Source organism: Rhodnius prolixus, unplaced genomic scaffold (genome assembly GCF_049639745.1).
Source record: "Rhodnius prolixus isolate KJV_2025 unplaced genomic scaffold, Rpr scaffold_3, whole genome shotgun sequence".
Classification (NCBI taxonomy): domain Eukaryota; kingdom Metazoa; phylum Arthropoda; class Insecta; order Hemiptera; family Reduviidae; genus Rhodnius; species Rhodnius prolixus.
In genome coordinates, this window is record NW_027411603.1 from 46929433 (window position 1) to 46951801 (window position 22369).

General features: G+C 31.4%; 1 long non-coding RNA gene across 1 annotated transcript; it reads left to right on the forward strand.

The window, feature by feature from the left end:
- Nucleotides 1–7490: 7490 nt before the first annotated feature.
- LOC141453206 (uncharacterized) lies at nucleotides 7491–10572 on the forward strand. Its single transcript, XR_012457844.1, has 2 exons — nucleotides 7491–9696; nucleotides 10238–10572. It is a non-coding gene; the product is annotated as an uncharacterized lncRNA (long non-coding RNA).
- Nucleotides 10573–22369: the final 11797 nt, after the last annotated feature.

Consider the following 22369-nt stretch of genomic DNA (forward strand, 5'->3'; position numbering starts at 1 on the left):
CTTTCTTTTTGTTGAATGCTTAACTCCAAAGTGAAGGTTGCCTTTCTTATTGTGCGCTTTAAAATTATTTCAAAATCCAACCAATTGTAGATTGTAGCATATTTCATTTGAATCCTTAATTGATTTCATTAATTAATTTTATTTTAAACTATTTGAATTTCTATTATAAAATTTTAATTTGCAGTGTTCTTATTGAATAAAATAATAAATATTGTTACTTATTTTTTTTCCAAAATTTGGTAAAACCCTGCTTATTCTGTTCAAGGTTGGTAAAGACGGTTCGGGATGACATACTTCACAATTCGGACTATTGATTGTTTTAGAAAAGTGTTAAGAAATGTCCCAAGGTCTGAAGCTATTTCAAGAGTTAAGTTACAACAAAAAAATAAATAAATAAATTTAAAATTAGAATAAACATAAATTTAAATTCAAAATGTAAAAATTAATTAAGTAAAATAGAAAAATAATTAAAGAAATAAGAATTATTGCTTGTCTAGGCATGCAAGATTCATTGGTCGACCACGTGCTAATTCACTTTTTTAAATTTTTTAGTTAAAAAATTTTTAATATAATACCGAAAATTAATTTTATGTTAAAATGTAAAATTTAATTAAGTGAAATAGAAAAATAATTAAAGAAATAAGAATTATTGCTTGTCTAGGCATGCAAGATTCATTGGTCGACCACGTGCTAATTCACTATTTTAAATTTTTTAGTTAAAATTTTTTTAAAATAATACCGGAAATTAATTTTATGTTAAAATGTAAAATTTAATTAAGTGAAATAGAAAAATAATTAAAGAAATAAGAATTATTGCTTGTCCAGGCATGCAAGATTCATTGGTAGACCACGTGCTAATTCAATTCTTTTAATTTTTTAGTAAAAAAATATCTAAAACTCTTTACATTTAATATAGTTGTGTCACTTAATTAATTTTAATACAAATTTGATTGAATTAAATTAAATAAATAATAAAATCTTACTTACGTGTACTGCATAGATGTTCACTGGTCGGGAGCCCAGTGGCAACTGACTGTAGTGATGGGCTATTTGAGCGGACTCGTTCCATTGGAACGAGTCCGATGGTGGAACGAGTTGATTCAAATCCCTATTTTTAAAAAAAGTGATTCCGCCCCGCCCCAAAAAATTTAGGCAAATAAAAATGAAAATGAGGCAGCAGAAGGTTTGGAACGATTAAACATAAGAACAAATGTCACGCAATTTATTATATTATTATATCATTAAATGTTAGCTTTCCCAGTTAATAACAAAACTATATTTCTTTAACACACATTGAGTACTATCCCTAATTTCCAATTGCTCTGATAAATATAAAATTAACAACGTAACACAAATATTAACACAAAAATAGGCTAGTCAAATATAAATTAAAGCAATGCAGTTTTGTCATTATCTAGCTTGACCACTAGAAGACTGGAGTTAACTTACTTCAAGAGTATTCAAGGTAGAGAAACGGAAATGGGTAGGAAATTATTCCATAAAAATTCTAACCCTTCAAAATTATAATTACTCATAATATTTATTAACTAAGAATTGAATATCAAGCTTTTAAAATATTATCTTATTGTTTTACAAAAAGAAAAAGCTGTGTGCTTAATCTTAAACTTAGCGCTGGACACTCTTACTCTCATCTTCATTGGCGTAAGCTTGAACGTGTACATGTCAGCTAGACGGTCAAAGTAAAACTGGGCCAAAATTTAGTATTACCTAACTGGTTTACTTAGTGTAGTATCCCTCCCACTCTATCACCTATTTCACAAACATTCATCGATTGAAAATATTTTTTAGTTAAATATTCGTTTCATTGGAATACAAAAAACATTATAACGCTTTCTTAAGATGATTTGAATTTTTAAAATTTGTTTTTGTCCATTACTCTTATAAAATACGAAGAATTTCAAATAAAATATAATATACAAACACAGAATGATCTAGTGTTCAGGTGGAGTCAGTCGTAGTTACCATGACAACGGAACCGTTAAACGACTCCGGCCCAGCTCTAGCATTTTCATTGGTTAAATCCACTGGAGTTGGTGGAGTCGAATCCGGAGTGATTTAAATCCTTTTGAAACCGGACTCGTTCCATTTTTTCGTTCACTGAATCTAGCCAATAGAAATTGCTGGAGCTGGAACCGGAGTTGTTTAACGGTTCCATTGCTATGGTAACGAGGACTGACTCCACCTGCATACTAGATCATTGTGTTTGTATATTATATTTTATTTGAAATTCTTCGTATTATATAAGAGTAATGGACAAAAACAAATTTTAAAAATTAAAATCATCTTAAGAAAGCGTTATAATGTTTTTTGTATTCAAATAAAAGGAATATTTAACTAAAAATTATTTCCAATCGATGAATGTTTGTGAAATTGGTGATAGAGTGGGAGGGATACTGCAGTAAGTAAACCAATTAGGTAATACTAAATTTTGGCTCAGTGTTACTTTGACTGTCTCACGGTCATGTACACGGTTAAACTTACCCAATGAAGATAAGAATAAGAGTGTCCAGCGCTATGTTAAAGATTAAGCACACAGCTTTTTCTTTTCGTAAGATAATAAGATAATATTTTTAAAGCTTGATATACAAGTCCTAGTAAATAAATATTTCTTTATTTATGAGTAATTATCATTTTGCTTGAAGGGTTAGAATTTTTTTTATGGGAATAATTTCCTACCCATTTCCGTTTCTCTACCTTGGATCCTCTTGAAGCACGTTAACTCCAGTCTTCCAGTGGTCAAGCTAGATAATGACTAAACAGCATTGCTTTAATTTTTATAATTGACTAGTCTATTTTTATGTTAATTTTTGTGTTACGTTGTTAATTTTATATTTATCAGTGCAATTGGAAATTAGGGATAGTACTCAATGTGTGTTAAAGAAATATAGTTTTGTTATTAACTGGGAAAGCTAACATTTAATGATATTTTTTAATAAATTGCGTGACATTTTTACTAATGCATAGGGTAAGTACAGAGACCGGAATCGGTGAACGAGTTGTTGGAATCGATTCCAACCCTGGAACTGATTCAAATCCAACGAGTCCAAAGACGGACTCGTTCTGCCCATCACTAACTGACTGCAAAAATAAGTTAGTCGCCCTTTTTGAACTTGGATTTTTTATAAAATCAAATTTAAGCATGTTCCAAGGTCTAAAGCTATTTCAAGAGTCAAGTTACTTCAAATAAATAAATTTAAAATTACAATAAACATAAATTTAAATTCAAAATGTAAAAATTAATAAAGAAAAATAGAAAAATAATTAAAGAAATACGAATCATTGCTTGTCTAGGCATGCTAGATTCGTTGGTCGACCACGTGCTAATTCACTTTTTTAAATTTTTTAGTTAAAAAATATTTAAAATAATTCCGAAAATTAATTTTATGTTAAAATGTAAAAATTAATTAAGTGAAATAGAAAAATAATTAAAGAAATAAGAATTATTGCTTGTTCAGGCATGGAAGATTCATTGGTAGACCACGTGCTAATTCAATTCTTTTAATTTTTTAGTAAAAAAATATCTAAAACTCTTTAAATTTAATATAGTTGTGTCACTTTATTAAGTTTAATAAAAATTTGATTGAATTAAATTAAATAAATAATAAAATCTTACTTACGTGAACTGCATAGATGTTCACTGGTCGGGAGCCCAGTGGCAACTGACTGCAAAAATCAGTTAGTCGCCATATTTGAACTTGGATTTTTTATAAAATTAAATTTAAGCATAATTCAGTTTAAAATGGATTAATAACAAGTTAATTTAGATAAAAGAAATGATTTTCTCACACTATTAATAGTTTTAAAGTCTTTTTTAAAATAAATAATTTGGGACTACTTTATGACGTCACTCAAAAGCACAAGGTTTTGCGGAAGAATACAAAAAGTAGTTCCAGTTAAAATTTAATAATACTAATACTTTTCTTTTAAAAAATGAAAGAATATTAAATTATCAAGTTGAAATAAGTAGTTAAAAAGTTTATTTTCCATTAGAAATTGTTTTTTAAGGCGAAAATGAGCACCTGTACTTCTGACCTTCTTTGGCTAATTCTTGAAAATGTGCTCGATAGATTTTCTTCGTATTTGGAATTTAAATTAAATAATAGGTAAAGTTTAATAATAAATTAGTGGTAAAACTTAAAATTTTATTTAAATACTAGTTTACGAGTGTGACCTAGGGCTGAAGTTGTACTCCAAAAGTGGTCTCAAAATAAGTTGTCAGAGAACGGTTTTCAGTAAAATTTATGTAATACGGCTTAAATAAAAAGTACACAAAGTTTGAACAAAATCTTTAAAGCTGTTTTTAAGAAAATCCGTAAAAACTATTTAACCTATTACCTACTCTTATACGTGACGAATTTCCACGAACCTACGCGATAAGTTTCTCTTTTAAGTTATTATTTTTGCAAAATCTTCATTGCCTGTAATACTACATTAGTATTACACAAGATATTAATCTTGTGTTGAAATTGTTCATGGTAAGCCCTAAAGTAAAACCTATATACTAGCTACGTCAATATCTTTCATATTGAAAGTTTAATATTTTCTAATTAAAAAAACCTCGAGCTACCTAATAATTAATAAAACTATGGAGTTAATAACGAATGAACTGCATGCAGTACGTGCTGTCACTTCCAGGTAGCAGAACAATCACTATTTTCACGATTAAAGATTCTCTTTCAAGACTTTGGAGGCCTTTTTTAACAATTCTTTTTATGTTTTCTTTTTTCGTATTTTTTTCATTGTTTTTAATTTCTTATTATTAAAAAGATTAAAATGAAAAATAAATACAAATATTTAATTAACTATTTTTTTTATTATTTAAAAATAATTTATAAACTTTTTTACTTTTTCACTGGAATGCTGTTGTTTCTGCATTAGATAATTAATACTAAAGGCAATGCTAGATTGTACATGTTGGGTCGATCTATTTTGAAATACAATTGAAAACCATTGGAAAATGTAGAAATCGTCTTTTAACTTTACATGAAAACTCCTGTTTCGTAATTGAGAGTTAATATTAAAGCAGAAGTATGAATGTGAATTTACAGTGACTCCCATTAATATTGGGACACCTATTACAAAATGATTAAAACTGTCCGGTAGGACAGTTGTATAAGGGTTGACCATCAAAAACTGCACGAAAAAGTGTAACGTTGAAAAACACCCAACTTTGACAATTTTTTTCTATTTTTCTATAAAAGATAAAATTCCCAAATTTTCTTTATAATAAAGGGCAAATCCTCCTTTATAACTGTAATTTTTTTACAACCACCCAGATCTAATAGGTTTCGAGAAAAAAGTTGCCGAAAATGAGCAAAAACGGCTTTTTTAAAAAATGTTCTTGTTCTTGTTCTTCTTCTTCTTCTTCTTCTTGTTGTTACCTTTTTTGTAAACAACGTAGCGCCTAAACGCGTGAACCGATTTTCATGAATGAGGTGTCATTCGATTCGGAATTTTATGTAGATGTGCCTTTTGGGGGTCTCGGCCCTGTACATCGAATGGGAGAGGAGTTAGCCCCCTTTATGTAAGGCCCCCTCCAAAATTATTATTACTAATTACTCTGTAAATCTTGGCCCGATTTTGATAAAATTTGGTAGGATGATAGGGTTAGGGTTCCCCTACCTAACAATAAAGCGACGATCTGCTCTTACACTTGTTAAGGGGAAGTATAGCAATCGTTTCAAATTATCGACACGTGAACCGATTTTCATGAATGAAGTGTCATTCGAATCGAAATTTTGTACAGATTTGTACTTTAAAAGTCTCGACGCTATGCCTCATAAGGAGGGGAGTTCGCCCCACCCAAATAAGGCCCTTTCTAAAACTATTATTACCAATATTTCTACAAAGCTTAGTCCGATTTTGATAAAATTTAGCTCAAATAAGTGGTTAAAGCTCCTCTACGTGGCTGTGAAGTGCCATCATGCTCTTACACCTACTAAGAGGAAGTACTGCAATCGTTAAAATTATCAATGAGTGAACCTATTTACATCAATGAATTGTCGTTCGATTCAAAATCTTTGCCTTTTAGGGAGAAGTACTGTAATCGCAGTTTATTTTTCTTGCTCCTCTTAAAAGGAAGTACTGAAATCGCAGTTTAATTTTGCTATTTACGTACAAATACCTTCCTATTTTATTCAAAACGCTTTCTCAAAAAAATGGTTATTGAGGATGGTTTGGGGACCGCAACTATAATCATTCTTTAAAAAGATCTCTCCAGTGGTAGTTACGGTTCCGATTTAACACCTTATCAGGTTATAATGATAGAATAGCTTATTCCAAATTTTAAAAAATCTGTAAAGCAGACGTAACTTTGCAAATAGACAAAAAGGAAAATCTATCCAAAAGGTACAAAAATCTCCTTAACAAAAACTTACAGTTTTAAAAGTTAAGTATAAGGGTTGATTAAACGCCAAAAGGTACACAAATCAGCAGTTCCCAACATTTCATTAATACTTCTTTGATATAATTTAAGTAATTTTACTGCATTAACTTTTCCTTCACATTTTTTAGAATTTATTAGATGTCACAGACCCTTATGCTGGCCAGTTCATTCATAATATTTTTTTATTATAATTATGATAAAATGAGTGATGAATTATTCTGAGTAGTCACATATACATGCATGTTAAAGTAGAAAAAAACAAAGTTAGAGTCGGCCACTTTTTAAATTTCAATCACGGAGGATTCAAAACAATATTTCAGTCTTAAATTCGTCTTACCGAAATATTCGTGAGCACAAATAACATACATTTAATAACAAGTAGATTATTCAACAATATTTACTCATTTCTCAATTGTAATTTAATTTAGTCCCCCTAATTTTACTTATGGTAAAATACTGGAATAATTAGCTGTCCTAAAAATATGCATATCTTTATTTTCTTTATTTTATATTACATATATATAACATTGTGGGAAGAACACCTAGATTGAGAATGTAATTGAAGAAAACTATATTATTTGCGATAAAGCCAGATTATTTATTACTTATTATTACAAACGTTTGACTACAACATAAAATAACAATTACCTTAATCGAAGAATGAACTTAAACCAATGATTTTTATTTAAAAATAAAAATAAATGCATAAAATCATTGATGTAAAAAAAGTTTATGAATTTTTTAGCCTCTTATTTTTTTTATATTTTTTATAACGTTTTCTTTTTCACCTGTGATTAATAGTTTGATTATTATAGATAAATAGATATTACAGTCAATCTAAGTTAAATGGTGTGCTACTTGAGTAAATATTTTGTAGACGAAAATGGCCAGCATAAGGGTCTGTGACATCTAATAAATTCTAAAAAATGTGAAGGAAAAGTTAATGCAGTAAAATTACTTAAATTATATCAAAGAAGTATTAATGAAATGTTGGGAACTGCTGATTTGTGTACCTTTTGGCGTTTAATCAACCCTTATACTTAACTTTTAAAACTGTAAGTTTTTGTTAAGGATTTAAAAGGAAAATGAAAACAACATACAAAAGTTTGGAATTTTTTTTAAAAAAAATAACATTAGCAACATCTGTAGAAATTATATATAAGTATAACTCAATGAAATTCCAAACTGTTAGGTAGCACTTTTTGAAAAAGTGTGAAATAAGGCTCTCAAAAATATTGGGACACCAGAAGTGCTAGAGTTTAAATGTTCAATATTTAAAATCTCCTACTATTTAATATTTGGTTAAATAAATACAATTGAAAACCATTGGAAAATGTAGAAATCGTCTTTTAACTTTACATGAAAACTCCTGTTTCGTAATTGAGAGTTAATATTAAAGCAGAAGTATGAATGTAAATTTAGATAGGTTTTTTTTTTTTTTTTTTTTTTTTATAACAGTAAGAAGTAAAAAAGATTGGAAAAAGTTGAAGTTCTTGCCTAATTTCGCCAGAATACTCCTGTTTCTGTTATGATTGTTAATAATAAGGTCAATTCAAGTTGGTACATTTTGGATTGATGTGTTTTGAAAAACAACGGGCAGAAACCATTGGAAAAAATGGAAATAGACTGTTAATTTCACTGTAATGCTGCTGTATCTGCATTTGATAGTTAATATTAAAGGCAATCCTACAGTTTATGTTGGATCGATCTATATTGAAAATCAAGAAGCAAAAACCATTGGCAAAAGTAGAAATCTTCTGCTTTCACTATGGTAAAATGTACATGTAGGTACGATCTTTTTTTAAGAGTATGAGGTAAAAAGCTATAGAAAAAGTCAAAATTGTCGTCTAATTTTGGTTATTTGATAGTTAGTGTTAAGACCAATGCTAGATTGTAATTGTAAAGTCTATCATTTTTGAAAAAAAGAAAGTAAAAACAATTGCAAAAATGGAACTTTTATACCGATTTCACTGAGGTTCGTGATTTCTGTATGCGATAATTAATAATAAGACAATGCTACAGAAATTATTCTGCTCCTGTATTTAATAGTTAATATTAAGGCTAGAGCTAATGATTGTGCACAATGGGTCGATCAGTTTCGAAACACAACAAGTAAATACCATTGGATATAGGAGATTTTGTCCCCAGGTAGACTACTGATTCACTTATTCCAATGGTTTTTCTTTCTTGTTTCCCAAAATTGATTGATCTAGCTTACATAATCTACCCTTGGTCTTAAAACTAACTGTCAAATACGGAAACATAAGTATTCTAGTTAAATTACGAGAAATATTCCACCTTTCATTCATATTTTACTTAACAATAATTAAAGTAAAGTAAAGTAATCGCCTATTTTTTCAGGCGGGGCTTAACGTCCAACTACCAATTAGGTGTCGTGGACGGAGGCGTCTAGCAAACATACTTTACTATTTCTCATTTTTAAACATTAAATAAAATCCAAGGCCTATGACCGGGAATCGAACCCAGTACCACAATACATTTTAGCTTCGCAGGTCTCGCCTCTAACCGCTCGGCTACCGTGGCGCCTACTTAACAATAATTATTTTGCAGTGAAAATGCAACAATGTCCGTGTTTTAAACTTAAATTCTCGCGCCCCCCTCCTATAAAATACATTTCCAACTTCTCAGTTCTAAAATATTAGTCGCATAGATTTAAAAGAAAAAAATATTTCTTTTTAATATGTACTAGATTTCAATTATTTTTATTCATAATTTTTACAAATGTTTGAGTATTTATTAATATTTTGGATAACATCACGTAACCTCCCTTACTCAGTCTGCTCAGTAAGTGAAGTATGGCCCGGGGAGAATAGTCAGGTTGAAATCTTGTTTGTTATTCTTCCTCTGAGATTTAATAAAAAGGAACCTTATTTAATGATATTAAGTAACGTATGTATGTATTACATACAGTTGTTTATGTATTTTGGGAGAATCGTTTCAAGTTTTTGCTATAGTTATACTTCGTATAATATAGCCAGTGTAAGGAAAAATAACAAGATGACAATGTTAGGGCTTGAAAAAGGTGAGAAATATATCGAATCTTTGGTGTTTATACAGGATGGTGATTTCGGCAATTCAGATGAAAAATTAAATGGCTTCATAGATAGGACTGATAAGAAGTTACTAGCTCTGCGTTTCACTGGTAATGGACTATTTCGTAACAAGAATGAAGAAGGTAGTAGTGCCTTCAAGCAGGAGTAGAATGAGAAGTACTTGCTGGAGCAAGTGTTGTGTGAACAAGACCTTTCCTTTTGTATCGGCTTAATAAGGTATTTTGCTTATCTTTGTCACTTTGCCCATTTCACTTTTACTTTAATATCCACCAAGCACTTGTTACAATTCAATTACTTTTTCTTGCTTATAATAATTACAAGGTGTTACGATCAAGTAGAATGTTATTCAGTTTTCAACGGATTTTTTTTGCTTTAGATAAATGTTTTTACGAGTCGTCGGTCAAGTTTCGTGTGATGAAAATTAATAAAGGAAAATTCAAATTTTTATATTTAGTTCAATGGCTCCTTATGGAGATCTAACTACAAATTTACTGAATTTGATTTTTCGTATTTTCTCTTGAACCGCAATTACGGTTTCCTGTTAACAACGTACTTTCATTATATTATTATGATCTAGAGCATTTATTGAAAGATTTCTCTCGAAAAATGGATAAAAACTAAAAACTCTGTAATAAATAAATGACTGCTATAGCAGCTGGTATGTTATCTAATCTAGTCTAACACTCATCACGTCTCTTAAAGAATCATGATGTTGGGTAATGGTTAGAGAGATCTTATCGCTTCGACTATTCTCTAGGTTAGAGAGGTAAACTGGAGTCACAGTAAAATAAGTGGTAACCAATGATGGGTTAAATAGTACGCAGTTATAACTTCCTAAGATACTATCTGAGAGGGAATAATGAAGCTAATATGCTACAAAAATAAGGAAACTTTAAATGCGAAATTGGTTGAAAAACTAGTAAGTTTTTAATCTTACATAAAATTGCATGTGCATGGCTGGAACCTTCCAGATAGTTTAAATTTATGGCAGATTGTAACTGGACTTAAACAAGTTTAGTATAACAGTTAAATTGCCTATTTATTAATTTGTTTACTTTTGTCAATCTATTATAAAAAAAAAAAAAATAAAAAGTATTCTACGTTCCAAGCACACCTGATCCTTTAGAATTTAAAAATACATAAAAAACAAAAAGTGAAACCTTTGCTAAGTTTACATATTTATTTTTCGAGGTTTTCGCTTTAATGATGAAATATTTTTAATTTTTTTAAATATATATTGACAAAATTAACAAATAGGATACAAGTTACATGGTAAAAAAATAAGATAAACATGATTGTAATGTGGTCCTCTATAAGTCCTGTTAGTCACCAACTTGGTTAAATGTGAGTGAAAGGAGGTCCTGTATAAGTCTTGTGAGTCACCAACATGGTTAAATGTGAGTTTAAGGAGGTCCAGTGTAAGTCTTGAGAGCCATCAACATGGTTTAAAGTGGGTGTAAAATGGTCCTATATATGTCTTGTGAGTCGCCAGCATGGTTAAATATGGGTGAAAGGAAGTCCTATATTAGTCTAAAGAGTCACGAACGTGGTTAAATGTGAGGTTGTAAAGATTTTATAAAATTTATTGTAAAAAAATGTATCAAAAATTTAAAATATAAATGATAAACGATTTATTTATTACAATATTGTATTTATTTTCCCTTTTTTATATTTAAAAAAGGGTTAAAAATGGCTGCCGTAGTCTAGAGAGTGTGTAAGAAGCATTAGGCAAGGTTACAATAATGGCTGCCGAAGTCTAGAGAGTGTGTAAGAAGATAGCAAGGTTACAACAATGGCTGCCGTAGTCTAGAGAGTGTGTAAGAAGATAGCAAGGTTACAACAATGGCTGCCGTAGTCTAGAGAGTGTGTAAGAAGATAGCAAGTTCACAACAATGGCTGCCAGTCTTGAGAGTGTGCAAGGAAGGCTACGAGAGGTAAAACAGACAGCACGAGCGATCTAGTGACAGCTGGTGGAACTAAAAGTAGGGGGGAGCCCGTTGTCATGGTGATATGACGCCATCCAGAGGGTATATAAGAAAGTTCGCCGCGAGGGCCGGGCCGGGTGGGGCGAACATTCGCCTTCCGACCGGCGAGGTGAACGCATCTTCCTAACCATTACACATGACACATTATCAAGATTGTTTAATGTGAAGAGAGGTGTTTTGACTAGATTACATATTTTTGGAACGACGAGCGACATAGCCCCCTCCTCGCGAGTACGACTCTGCAGTCGTACTGAGGAGACATCTTCTTTGACAGTTGTATATAAACAGTTTCAGTGCTACCTGGTGGCAAAAAACTGAACTAAATTTTGTTTGCATAGTAAACAAGTCCAGTAGGTGCTGCTGCCTGGTGGCAAATATGTGAACTAATCTTTCTTTTTTTTTTTTTTACGTCTCTCTGACGCATTTTTGCTACTTTTTTTTAACTTTTTCGGTTTTTTAACGCTCTCTGACGCCATCTTTTCGTACTACTATTGCTTTATTTTATTCTTTTGTTTAATGTAAACAGAATTTTCAGTTTTATACCTACCTGTACATTACTTTACTTGCCTCTTATCATTTTTAGTCTCTTTTAACTTCCTTTTTTCGCAAATATAATAAAAATAAGAAGTCTATAGGAAAAGAAAAATAAATAATGACATTTTAATAATTTGTAGATAATTCTTTATTTTGTTACCAATTATACATTTTTTTTCTTTCGCATTACAAACAAATTTTAAATTCAATTACATCTTTTAGGTAATGATTCTTAAAATTATTTACATTATAAAATTAAATTTTACATTACATTTTCAAACTTCAAATATTTTTTTTTTTACAAATAATCGACTGAATAATAAAAGAATTGGAAGAGGTCCTGATGGGCAGTTGTTTTCCTACGTCTTTTTCATTTTGGCTTAATTCACTGGGATACTTATTTTTCCGTATTTGACAGTTAATTTTAAACTATGTAAGCTAGGTCAATCAATTTTCAGAAACAAGAAAGAAAAACCATTGGAAAAAGTGGATCAGCAGTATTCCAGTTTAGTAGGGGATAATTTCTCCTAAAGTCAATGGTATTTACATCTTGTGTTTCGAAATTGATCGACTCAATATGCACAATTTAGCATTAGCCTTAATAATAACTATTAAATACAGGGGCAGCATTATTCCTGTAGCATTACCTTATTATTAACTGATGTATGCAGAAACCACAGCATTTCAGTGAAATTGGGATAAAAGTTCAATTTTTCCAGTTGCTTTTTACTTTTTGTTTTTCAAAAATGATAGACTTTACAATTACAATCTAGCATTAGTCTTAATACTAACTATCAAAAAAGCAAAATTAGACGACAATTTAGACTTTTTCTACAGCGTTTTCCTTCTTACTTTTAAAAAAAAGATCGTACCTACTATATTTTATATTTTACCATTAGCCTTAATAGTGACTATCAGTTTCAAAAAAGGAGGGTTCGGGTGAAATTAGAAGAGGATTTTCACTTTTTCCAATGGTTTTTACTTCTTCATTTTCAATATATATAATCTAGGATTGCCTTTCATATTAACTATCAAATGCAGAAACAGCGGCATTTCAGAGAAATTAAAAGACTATTTCCACTTTTTCCAATTGCTTTTTACTGAGTTTAGCTTGAATTAAGACCCTAGAACAAAAAAAAGTATAATAACTGATTATATATTCATAAAAATTAAATAAATGTGAATAAATGAAAGTTTAAATCATTTTTTAAAGGACCTAACCCTTTCTTTCAAATTCAATTCAGTAAACCAATTTGATCACTAAAGAGCCTTAAGATGATAGAGAATCATTAAATATGCACTTTTAATAATACACTTTTTTAATAAAAACCTAAATCTAAGTTCTGGATAGTTTGAATTTAGGTAAATCATTGCACTTACATATTCATTGTAATATAATTATTGTTAACACACTAATGCATCTAAAATATGTTCCATAGCCCTGAAGATGATCTAGTCCCTAGGTCAAAAGCTCGGCATAATAAAATTTATCACGACTGAAACTGGCATTTGTTTTTTCATCCTATTGAAATCTTCCTACTTATGACCGTGGAAACATTTTTATGAAACAAAATAATGAAGACTAAAACTGTCTTGGAAACATGTCAATTTCATATACACTTCTAGTCACATCAACTCGTAATTCAAAATAAAAGTATACACAAAAAATGTTGCTTACCTGCAAGAAATACTTAACGCAGTAATGATGCAAAAACAAGTTTTTTAATATCCTATGAAGTTATCGCTTAATACAATCAGTCTTCAAAGTTATACAAAGTTCTCACTGACTTAGTTACAGCAGCATCAACTTCCTTGAAAATCAATGTTAATTTGTGTAGGTTTAAATAAGAATAGATCAATCTTTTAGAAAGAAAACGCGAGAAAGTAAAAATGAGTGTTAGTAATTATATGAACTTAATTCATTTTCAAAATAGCAGTTTACTGCACTCTTTTAAGTGAAATAAACATTTTTTAAATAAACACTCGTCATTTTTTGTTCTTGAACCTTTCAATTTTCTAATCAAATTAAAACTTTCTTTAACACAGAATCTTTACCATACTCATTCCGATTCTACAGGAATATATGAACAAAAAGGTTTAATCACGTAAAAATGCTCAAGTTTTAATAAATAATGGATAAGATTACCTGGAAGATAACACCACAGAGTGGTAGGTAGATTTCCTTATTTGGATGTTGCAGGAATAGACATGGATGGGAATCACCTCTAATTTAGGGAAGTGCTGCAGCATTAAAAGAAATTCTCTCAAAAGTAATCATTTTAGATTATGTCTGAGCTTCACTGGGCTGTGAGTCGGCCAAGGGCTGAAAGTATCGTATTAAAACCTTAGTAAATGATCTGAATTTCATTCACACACTTATTGTAGTACGGTAGCATTTTACAAACAAAATCTTAGTTAATTCTGTTTATAACAAATTAAACCATTCTGCAACTAACTCAGAAAATCTAATTTAAACCATCTATGGCACAAAATAACAACTTTTTATTCAGATTCAAAGGAAAATATTTAATTTATCGGAATAAAGGTTTAATTGATATTAAAATGCTTTAGATGTAATGAATAATGGATAATATAACATGAAGATCAGCTCCATAAGGTAACATGGTAAGTATGGAGATTTCATTGATTTATTCAATGGAATGTAGAAATAGTTGCGAATTATCTCAAATTATATGCAATAAATAATAAGACTACCTGAAGTAGAATTCTATTCTAAATTAACAGGGTACCTTCGAAGATTTCCTGATTTGTTTCAAGAACGAAATTTAGAAATTAGATGTGAATTACCTCAACTTATGTAGGAGTGCTGCTGGATGTAAAGAAGGGCTATGATGAAGAATAGCCAGCGAAGGGCAGAAAGGGTCCTTGAGCAAAGCCACTGAGTGGAGAGAAAAACATACTACATTTTAAAACACAACTTTTATTTTTTAATGCAATTTTGATATTGAAATATAAGATGAAGTTGAGGTATAGCCTCTAAAACAGTCCACTATATGGGACCCAAGACTTCGATGTAAACAAATAACATTGCAACAGCCAGTTTGGAAGATATATTTATCACGTAGAAGATGAAATGTTGTAAAAGAGATTTAATATGAGTAAGCTTCATAATTAATATTACGTTACAGGTTGGCATTACATAATGTAAAGCCAGGACAAAAGTAATTTAGCACACTTCCCTTGAGCATACATAAGACAAACCGAACATATTATCTCTTTTATATTAAATTTGAATGGCATAATCTAATAATTTATCAAATACCTATGGGGATAAAATTGTTTTAAACATCTTAATTTTTTTGTGAAATAATAAATAATTAAACTTAAAGACTGCAGAGGAACAGGAGCAAAATGAAAAGTAAAAAGCAGAAGCTAAAAGGGATTTATCATTTATACTTTATATTGCACAGAAATATTGAGTACAGAAAACCAGTGAACTTGGAGGTGTTCCAGCCATGCACATGCAATTTTATGTAAGATTAAGAACTTACTAGTTTTTCAACCAATTTTACACTTAAAAGTATCCTTATTTTTTGTGGAATATTAGCTTCATTATTCTCTCTCAGATAGTGCCTTTCACTGGGATACTTATTTTTCCGTATTTGACAGTTAATTTTAAACTATGTAAGCTAGGTCAATCAATTTTCAGAAACAAGAAAGAAAAACCTTGGAAAAAGTGGATCAGCAGTATTCCAGTTTAGTAGGGGATAATTTCTCCTAAAGTCAATGGCATTTACATCTTTTGTTTCGAAATTGATCGACTCAATATGCACAATTTGGCATTAGCCTTAATAATAACTATTAAATACAGGGGCAGCATTATTCCTGTAGCATTGCCTTATTATTAACTGATGTATGAAAGAAACCACAGCATTTCAGTGAAATTGGGATAAAAGTTCAATTTTTCCAATTGCTTTTTACTTTTTGTTTTTCAAAAATGATAGACTTTACAATTACAATCTAGCATTAGTCTTAATACTATCAAAAAAGCAATAAATTTTAATAAAAACGTAAATCTAAGTTCTGGATAGTTTGAATTTAGGTAAATCATTGCACTTACATATTCATTGTAATATAATTATTGTTAACACACTAATGCATCTAAAATATGTTCCATAGCCCTGAAGATGACCTAGTCCCTAGGTCAAAAGCTCGGCATAATAAAATTTATCACGACTGAAACTGGCATTTATTTTTTCATCCTATTGAAATCTACCTACTTATGACCGTGGAAACATTTTTATGAAACAAAATAATGAAGACTAAAACTGTCTTGGAAACATGTCAATTTCATATACACTTCTAGTCACATCAACTCGTAATTAAAAATAAAAGTATACACAAAAAATGTTGCTTACCTGCAAGAAATACTTAAAGCAGTAATGATGCAAAAACAAGTTTTTTAATATCCTATGAAGTTATCGCTTAATACAATCAGTCTTCAAAGTTATGCAAAGTTCTCACTGACTTAGTTACAGGAGCATCAACTTAAAACTATCAATCATAAATTAAAAAACATCAAATTATGAGGTGAAAGGTGAATTTTAAACATGGACATTTTTTAGAGGAAAACTTCTTTTTAAAATACTGACGTGGATAAAGAACATTTAATAAATAAAGCAAATTATTACTGTTGCTACATGATAAAGAGAATATTTGGACAATACCGAACAATATTTTTCCCCACTGCTTTACCACACAGTTGTTTTGTAAAGAGGTTATTTAATGTTTATTTTAATAGTGTCAAAGTACATGTTCATGCTACCTAGCGGTAATCACTAGAACTAGTTGCTATGTAATTACAACTTCCTAGTTCTAACAATTATCGCTAGATAGCATGGGCCTGACCTCAATACGTCTATTTTTTTTCATTCCTAATTTTAAAGTAAGAACAGAATGGATAGAATTTCTAATAAGGTTGCCCAATTTCTTTATTATAAATATAAGAACTTCAATTTCTCATTTATTCTTTGATTTGAACAGAGCAAATACCAAAATAATATATTTATAAATTCCGCTCTCTTCACAAGCTATGTGTAATAGAACCAACCAATCTTATGAAACTATTTTAATAATTATGGGAAAATAATATTGGCACAACAAGCGAGGAAAATTCATAATAAATCTCCATAAGATGAATTGATATTTCACTATTTACAAGTAACGTAACTAAAATTTCCTTAAGTAAATCAATAAAAACTAACGTTCTTATAAGAAGTTGAAAATGTGGAGTAAAAGGTTGTCAACAAATCTAACGTTGTTCCTCAGCCATGCTATTCAATTATATCCATTAATCAACAGTAAGACTTCAATCTTCTGCACTCCACAGAAGACTTCGCAATCCTTTTTAGAACAAAGCGTCTCAACCTATCTTTTAGATTAATCAATGTAGCGTTTTACGTTTATTTATTTTTTAAATGTGTCGAATATTCAATCAAAACCATCTGTTATTAAAATAAGCAAAGAAGAATTCCCAAACTAATTTTTTTTTTTCAGCTTTTGAATCATTGCTCTTATTGAAGACTAGAATAACTTCAAACGGATTACTGAAACAAATCAGCATTTACAACGAAATAATAAAGATGCTCCAGATTACCATACAGCTGTTATTTGCACAGTTCTATTCTCTCCAGTTTTACAAAAGAAAACAAATACTCTTAAGGCCCGAATGTAATTTTTATCAAAAAAGAAAGGATTATTTTGTGAAACAAATCAAAGTAACGCTAAACTCGATCCTGGCGTTAGATACGTGTACAAAAAATTCAAACTGTGTTTTGTTTGGTTTTAAAAAAATTGAATTTATTCAAGATAATGTTCGAATGAGAATAATAAATTTTACAAGAAATGGTGCATTACCTAGTAGGTAGAGTAACTGCTGGAAAAATGCTGGATTATTACACTGAAAATTGTGGATTTAAAAACTGATGAATGCTTTTCATACTTTTTATATTTTGGCAGTTTGTGATAGAAATCTTGCTCGGAACCATTTATGAAGATGTTATTTAGAAGATATGTTAGTATAGAAATATTGATTATCTTTTCCTTAGCAGCTTCTCTTGATGTTGTCTCATAAACCATTATCTCTAAAACATTGAATTCAGTAAAGAATTCATTTTAATCTGAACAATACGAATAGAGTTACAAAGTCTTGAAATTTTAACGAATTTGAAACCACCAAAATTCAACCTTCTTTATTAACCCTTATAACCTTATCTGAAGAGATCTTATTATTTTTTTTTTTTTAATGATTTAAGGCACGTCAACATCTAAGGTTATTGGCGCCCGGAGCTTTTTTCAGTGCACTGCCGGCCTCCGGTCAGTGTTCTCTCGTTACAGACAACACTGTCCATCACCAGACAGTGAGCTGTAAGAAGCTCCTAGGAAGAGAAAATCTAAGGGTCAGCAGCTGCTGGATTCGAACCCAGGACCTCCGCGTGGGAGTCCAGTATGCTAACCTCATAGCTAATCCCTTCCCTAAGAGATCTAATTAAAGAATGTTTTTAGTTGCGGTCCTCAAAGTATCCTCAAAAACAATTTTTTGAGAAAACGTTTTGAATAAAATAGGAAGTCAACAGAATGAAAAAATAATTGCCATTTCAGTCGTGATACATTTATTCTGCCGAGCTTTTTGACCTAGGGATTAGGTCATCTTCAGGGCTAGTTTACAAAGTAATATTTTTACATTACAGGGTTAGTGTGTCTTCTGTCTTATCTGTTCATGGACTCAATATTTTTTCATCCTATTGAAACTATGAATCAGTCTCCAAAAATAATGAACAACAATAAAATAGGAAGGTATTTTTACATAAATAGCAAAATTAAACTGCGATTACAGTAATTCTGCTTAAGAGAATCTATTACACCTTAATTGATTACTTTCATTGCATTTAGCAAACACAATTAAATTAGTAACAAGAACAGACAAAAATGGTTTTACAGATGTTATAAAAATTTGTAAGAATGAATTTGACAAACTGCCTAAACGCAGTTAAACCCCCTGCTGACTAAGGGGCTCTTAAATAGTTATAGGTATCAACTCCTCAGTGCATCACAAACCATTGGACTGTTTACAGATCTAATGGTTGCAAATGCTACAACTTTAGGTTATTCGGGTACTGGCTCTGTTAGCCTGCTCATAAGAGCAGTTTGCCGGGGGGCACCACGAGGAGGTAGAGCTCAGATTTTTGTCCCCCGAAAAAAAACATTCTTGCCTAACCGTATTCCAGCCAGTTTTGACCCTGTGTAGTGCAGGGTAGCAGATGCCAACATTGTGGCATACATTACCTGCGAAGGTTCAGGGTGAAAACCAGCGATTAAAAAATACGATTAATGGAGATAACCGTGAAATTACAGAGAGAGGATTTTGGCATGAATGGCGGAATAAGGGATAAGTCGCGTTTGGGAATTTACAGAAAAAGAAGGCAACAACCACTAAGTATACAACAACAAACCACTGAAAAGACAAAACAATAAAACAACCCGCGCAAAGTTTAAAATATGTACATATTAAAATACAAATAGATATTTAAAATAAACATTCCTATAATCCAGTTTATCTCTCCATCACCTAACCCACAAATCCAGTTCACCTCTCAATCACCTAGGCCTCTAATCCATTCATCTCTCTTTTCGCTACCCATGTATACCAGCTCATCTTTATTCTGCCTTAAACTTCTTCTCAATTTAGCTATCCATTAAGGAAATATGAATATTTCTCTCATTAGCAGCAATAAATCTCTCTTGAGTATTTTTATTCAATAAACCGAAGCTCATTAAAATATTCTAATGTTCAAACCTCAAATTTAAATTAATGCAATGTAATGCATGACTAAATATCTGATTCCACATAACATACTAACACACTGAGCTGGAATTCAATATGCATTGAAAAAAAAAAAATCCAAACTTGTATCGCTTCGAAAATTGCACTGAGTTTGGTCTATGAACTCCCAAATATCTCTCTAATACCCACTAACCCCTAATCATTGTACACTTCATTAGGAGCCTTACAGGAAGTGACAAATCATTGAAATGGAAAATATTATCCCTACACAATGTGCACTTAGAGAGCAATATTTAGCTATCAGGGAGGTAAATCTGCAGCCTTGAATTTGGGCATTAAAAAAGCTTTCTTTATGTAGAACAAAATATGAACTTTCACAAGAAAAGCAAGCAATGCAGAAACCATAAAAGTAAAAAGATTATAAAAACTTAATTTCCAAACCTTGTAACACCACTGATAGTAGTGTTGACCAGCAAGGAACCAGATCACAATCACAATAGACAGGTTAACAATAACTAGGCATTTAGTTTGAACAATTATATTGATCAAAACAAAAAAAGGAAAATAGTACAAAAGAAATACATAACAGAAGGATCCTTCACCTAATTGCCTTATGATATAAAATAACTAAAAATACTTTTTAAAGAACATACAAAATAATAATAACTAATTGTCTCCACATTCGGGATAAGAATCAATTTAGGGGTAGTTAGTCACTCCCGACAGTTCCTGTAAGGTTAGGGGTGGAACTTCACAGACAAGAGTACCTGGGGGGGGGGGTGCGGTACGGCCACCTGCTTCCGCCGATGGGTCTGCGGGGTCGTGGCTCGGTTGCTCGGGCTTCAGTACCGTGGTTCGTTAGAGACTCAGAGGCGGGTCGGCCCGTTAAATTCGGTCGTTCTCTCTAATTTTTTTCTCTGACTGCCCACCAGGCGCTCTCTCTCTCCAATACCATACTGCTGCGTTCAGCTCCCCTCTCTCTCACTGCCACTTCGTTAATTTCTTTTCCCTCCGGTGGTCGCAGCACCTTACGGACCCGCTCCAGTTCTCCCCGCCATTACTTGACGCAACGTCACAACCTGAACACATTATTAAATTATGTACACTTCAACAAAAAACAACAATTACGTGTTGGTAATTTCTGGAGCAGCTAGTCTTGCGAGTGTATGCCCGTAAAGGATTTCAGTTAGAATATGTAGAAATTTCTACAGACTGAGTAAAAGGGCCAATCTAACATAAAAATGTTAGGAGTGATCTTTTTTTTTTTTACATTTAAAAACCAAAATCGATAATCACAAACAGACTAAAGCATGTACCAATTCTTTTAAATAAAAACGACAGCACTTTCCCTATATGCCTTCTTACGCCAGGTCTATAAGAACACGAACTTACGTAGAATACGGAACAGAACATCGTAGTACCGCATAAACGATTTTGTTGCAGGCAGCCTTTATTCTTTTTGCAATATAAGCTCGACGCGCTTGCGTTTGATATACAAACAAACCGACGATATTCGTATTCAAAAGTATTTCAAGCTTCACGACGATATCGAAACTATTCGAACGATAGGAAACCGCCGTTTTCCCTGAAGACCCAGTTTTAGAGAGACTTCTTTTTTTTTTCATTCTTTTATATTCAATTCCAACAAGGTTCTCCCAGACATGTCAGGAGTTATGAAACGGTAAAGCATATCATGATAAGTTAAAAAAAGACTTCCTTTTTGTAAACTTATCATTACTGTTAACGCTTCATTCTTAACCTACCTTTGAGAGAATCCTAAGTTAAACAAAAGATTTCTCAATTTATAAACCTAGTTTACTTCATTTCTTAAATAGAGTCTGCATAGATCCAATTTCTCATTTTTACACAGCATTGAAGCAAGATGATTCATATCTCATCATATTTCTCATTAAAGATTGTATACCTAGACAAAAGACTAACTTGGAACCCTCATACGAGACTTAAACGGGCTGAATTACACAAACGATACAAACTCCTTGCTAGACTACTGGACAAACGCTCAAAACTAACATTACAGAACAAGCGTCGACTGTACACTTCCCTTCTTGCTCCAATATGGACTTACGGACTTGAACTTTACGGGACAGCTAAACGATCTAACATCAACAGATTACAAACACTCCAATCTAAAATACTCCACCGCATTGTAAACGCTCCCTTTTATGTCAGTAACCACTCCATACACACAGACCTCAACATTCCATTTATACCAGAACTTGCCAAAACCCGCTACAACACATTCCACCAAAAACTATCATTTCACCCTAATCCTTTAGCTGCAAACCTATTCTCAACCACACTTCCCTCCAACCCCCGAAGACGGCTGAGGCGCCGTTGGCCCCGTGACCAACTGGTAGACTAATGATGGTCATCACTGGATGATCATCATTCATGATTGCCACGCCATTTTTATTGTACGCACAGCATATTTACTTATTGTACTGCACGAGTGCAGGTGTAAATTTCAAATAAAAGATATAAAAAAAAAAAAAAAAAAGATTGTAAAACTTATTTAGTATCCAACCCGCTACCATAGTAACAGAAG